This window comes from Lampris incognitus, chromosome 2 (assembly GCF_029633865.1).
Source record: "Lampris incognitus isolate fLamInc1 chromosome 2, fLamInc1.hap2, whole genome shotgun sequence".
Classification (NCBI taxonomy): Eukaryota; Metazoa; Chordata; class Actinopteri; order Lampriformes; family Lampridae; genus Lampris; species Lampris incognitus.
This window is the reverse complement of record NC_079212.1, coordinates 15,863,625-15,868,465: the sequence shown is the minus strand read 5'-3', so window position 1 is coordinate 15,868,465 and position 4,841 is coordinate 15,863,625. Positions and strand designations below refer to the sequence as shown.

Sequence of the window (4,841 nt, the reverse complement as noted above, 5' to 3'; positions counted from 1 at the left end):
CCATCAGGGAGTGTGTGTGTGTGTGTGTGTGTGTGTGGTGGCCGAGTGCAGCAGGTGAAGTACATAGGTGGGCATGGGTGGGGGGGTGGATTTCTTTTTTGGGGGGGATTTCCCCCCCCCTTTTTTCTCCCCTATTGTACTTGGCCAATTACCCCACTTTTCCAAGCCGTCCCAGTCGCTGCTCCACCCCCTCTGCCGATTCGGGGAGAGCTGCAGACTATAACATACCTCCTCAGATACATGTGGAGTCGCCAGCCGCTTCTTTTCACCTGACAGTGAGGAGTTTCACCAGGGTGACGTAGCGCGTGGGAGGATCACAAGAGGAGGCGCTAGTGCAGCGACCAGGACACATACCCACATCCGGTTTCCCACCCGCAGACATGGCCAATTGTGTCTGTAGGGGGACGCCTGACCAAGCTGGTGGTAGCACGGGGATTCGAACCGCCTTCCCCGTGTTGGTAGGCAACAGAATAGACCACTACGCTACCCGGACGCCCCCGGGGGTGGGGGGGCTGGGGGGGGGTTGCATTTCTGTCTGGCCAGCGCTGGTGGTAACTCAGGGGCACTGAAAGAGGCAGACAAGCGATTGTCACGTGTCCGTTGTTGTTGTTGTTGTCTCCACTTTCCTGTTTGTCCACGAGGAACAAATACCCCGTTGTTTACGTAACGGACCCCTGTGTCTGCTGCTGCTGTTTCTCTCTCGTTCTCTCCATCCCCACACCGGTGGCGGAGGACAATGGCGTTCTGGTAAATAAACAGCAGTTGGGGTTTTGTGTGAGTTGTCGCTCTGGTGGAAGTTTCTGTGGGGGCCTGGAGAGAGGCGATTGTGTTTATAGGTCAGGTAGGGGAGACCGATGAGGTCATCGGGAGACGAGGGGACCAGAAATACGCTGATGACACCAAAGTATATTGGAGCAAAAGGGCCTCCTGTGACAAGTGAAAGAAAAACAAAGTCCAGACCACGAGAGAAGTAGAGAGGGAATAAGGATTAAGTGGGCTTTCTAGACGAATGGGGACGGGGGATATACTTGAATGTGTCTCATTCTCGCTGCTCAGTCACTGCGGCGAGGCCTCTGGACTCCCAAGGCTGTGATGAAGACAGCGACCACCACAATGATAAATAAACACCAGGCCCGTGGTCAGGTTTTCCATCATGTTCGACCTCCAGTGCTTTAGCTCATCGTTCAGGTTCCAGCTCACTCGGGACAAAACCAGGAAGTAGACACTCCCAGCCCTTACACAAATGAGTGAAAATGCAAATTACCTCAATCTTCTTTTTTTTTTAAAATTCCGCATTCATCCAAACAAATTGTATACTCCACCATGCTCCGTCTTATCTATTTGTATAAAATAGAATAGAATAGAATACTCTTTATTAGTCATTTTGTACATACATACAAATGAAATTTACTCTCTGCATTTAACCCATCCTAGCTGTGTAGCTAGGAGCGGTGGGCAGCCGCCGTGCAGCACCCGGGGACCAACTCCAGTTCTTCTTTCCATTGCCTTGCTCAGGGGCACAGGCAGGAGTATTAACCCTATTATGCATGTCTTTTTGATGGTGGGAGGAAACTGGAGGAAACCCACACAGACACGGGGAGAACATGCAAACTACACACAGAAAGGACCTGGGATTCGAACCCAGGGCCTTCTTGCCGTGAGGCAACAGTGCTAACCACTGGGCCACCGTGCCACCCGGTTGTTTCCATCTCCTCTCTGAACTCATTTGCGTTCTGCTTTATTTTCCCTCATTGGCTGCAATTTTGCAAAAAAAAAAAAAAAAAAAAACTCACATTACTTCCACAACAAAGTCAAACACCATCAGCTAGCTGATCGCCATTCTTGTCAGCCTGAAGTCACAGACCGCTATTATGCATTTAATCATTTTCGCCTGGTAGCGAAAGTTGCTTGACTCTTTCTTTAAACAGCAAGTTTGATCACTGGGCAGAAGTCCACTGACAAGTAACATTTGATTTTAGCAACACGGAAAAGACAACACAGGAAGTTGTGGACTGAGTCGAGACAAACTTTCATCTGGCCGCCCCGAACCCCTGGTCTGGTTAGAAAGTTACTGCAGGGAGGAAATTACCTGTATGTAAACCAGACGAGGAAAGTGATGAGGGAAACTAAGGGTGACAGCATCTGTGAATTGCAGGCGTCATGTGATGTGATCTGATGTGATTTGTGGGGGTTGTTTAGCTGCTGTGGCGATGTTACTGAATGGTGTTTATGTGCGTGTGTGTGTGCGTGTGTGTGTGCATGTGTGTATGTGTGTGTGTGTGTGTGCTCATGTGTGGTGTGTGGTTTTGTGTTTGTGACAGATTAGCAGAGGTTAAACGCTGCAAGGACCCCCCCACTTGTGCGCCTGTGTTGAGTGTGTGTCTCTGACCTGCCGGGGAGTGGGGGTGGGGTGGTGGTGGTGGTGGGGGGGTGGGTGGTATGTAGGCCACTTACAGCACGCACCACTGGCTCCATTACATAGACATAGAGGCAGAGCTCGAGCCCCAGCAGAGGAAGGGTAGGAAGGGTAGGGCGGGGAGGGAGGGAGGGAGGGGTGTGTTGAGAGGAGGCAGGGACGGAGGAGGAACATGGATGAGAATGAGGTATGTGCTGCGGTGTTGAGGGATGAGGGAGTGGAGAGCTGGGGGTCAAATGGGGTAAAAGAGAGAGACTGTGTGACAGCTTCCACATTCTGACTGAATTTCTTTCCGACCCATCCTTTCAAAATGTGAGGCTGACATAGTAGCTAACATAGGATTAGCAGGGACATCCGTCATTTTCCGTGCCATAATCACATGTTGAACTACATTGTGTTGAAATAGAAAGGAAGAAAGGCTCAAACCCTGCCAACATATTCTACAATCTGAAATTTATAGTGAAATTCAACCAGTAAAGCTAAGCCAAATACTATTTGGGGTGAGTGGCTCCTTCCACTGCCAATCTTAAGTGATAATTTCATTGAAGTCCTTAAAATAATCTCTTTGGCCGGTGCCAAATCTGCATCGCCCAGGAAGGAAAATGACCCCATCTAAGCTGATGTAGCCTGTTAATGGATGAAGGGCTACTGGATGTACAGATGTAGACAGGATGCAAATGAAATTAAAGGAGTCCTCTATATAATCCTGTTGGAGCTGCATTGACTCGAAGCGCTTTGACCCAGCAACAAGATCACTGACCCAATGTTTACCCTGTCGGGACAGTTAATTGCATTTTAAATGACAACCGACATTTATATTCATTGTCCACATCCATCTTGCTGGTTTAAAGAGCCTCTTTTGTAAACCACTGTTGTTGATGTCTGGCAAAAGCAGACATCACTGAAGTCATTCTGAATGTGGGAACACGTGATGCTTTCCCCCTTTTTCTAGGTTTACTCCACACCAGAATCCTTTTTTTTAAAATTATTATTATTATTATTATCGTTATTATTATTATTATTATTCCTGGACATGCATAGACATGAGGATGTGCACATGCTCGCATACATACATGTGCACCTACAGTAAACACTCGCGTAAAACTCCCGCACCTCCTCATGAGTGCTGACAGCAGCACTAAGACCAGTGAACTCTGACCCGCTGGCAGGCCTGGTTGCTATGGTTATAGCCAGGGTCAAGTAGGTAATGGGTTGTTTGTCATTTGTCAGGAGACAGTGGACTTGACAGTGATGGTGATGGTGGTGGTGGTGGTGGTGGTGGTAGGGAGGGTTTACTACCAGGTAAGAGGCTGCATATGATAAGACAGCAGAGTCTCATAGGGAAAGGATGCAAAAAAAATGAAACACCAAGGGCGAGTGAAGGTCAACAGATGCGCCAGACAAAGCCAGACAAACAAAGGAGGCTCTGTGACACTGAAAATGGCAGGGGTAGTGTTGATTTTCTCACCCGTGGAGATGAGCGGGATCCCCACGGTGACCTGCAGGAAGAGGGAGATGCTGATCAGGGCAACAACAATGGTGTAGAAAGAGAAGCTTGGCCCTGGCTCCGGCCCTGGCTTCAGATGGGAAGCATTGGCCATCAGCAAAGTAAGGTCCAGCATGCTCTCTGCAGCGCTCTTCCTGTTGTCATAGCAGTACATGAGAGGACAGATGCTAACAGAGATACCGAATACGCCGATGATGCTGTGCTTGGCAGTGATTATCAGTTTTGATAAGACAGTAATGTTCTGTACTGTTTGTTTTCTTTAAAAAGGAAGACAACATAAAACGTCAGTGAGGTTAACAGGGATATTGTGTCTTCCTGTTTAGTAATGAGTATACGGTTATCATGCCCGACCTAATTAGTGCAGCATATAGCCATTACAGAAAGGTGACCTTTGAAAACAGTCCCATTAGCAGGGCAGAGACACTGACACACTTACCCTTCCATTAAGACATGGTGAACATGGACACCCATGGTTCGAGTGTAAGGCTTTCCATTTGGAGCTGGCAAATATGAACACATACAGTATGCATACTTCCTTATTTCACTGCTAAGTGCCACATTCCACTTTTACATTTTAGCCATTAAGCTGACAACTCTATTCAATTTTAATTACAATGCAAGAGGTCTGATTTACAATATAATGAATGCGTCACAAAACCATGATTCGGCTCCTAGATTGCAATACATTCAGTTCCCAGATTTCAATAGACTCATTTGCCAGACTCCAATATCTTCAGTTCCTAGATTCCCACAGACTAATTTTTTTAGATTCCAGTGAAATGCAATAGATTCATTTCCTAGATGCCAATAGACTCAGTTGCCGGACTCCAATATATTCAGTTCCTAGATTCCTACAGACTATTTTTTTTAGATTCCAATGAAATGCAATAGATTCATTTCCTAGATGCCAATAGACTC

General features: G+C 47.3%; 1 pseudogene; it reads right to left on the bottom strand.

The window, feature by feature from the left end:
• Nucleotides 1–1,052: 1,052 nt before the first annotated feature.
• On the bottom strand, nucleotides 1,053–4,394 carry LOC130108451 (ninjurin-1-like; annotated as a pseudogene).
• Nucleotides 4,395–4,841: the final 447 nt, after the last annotated feature.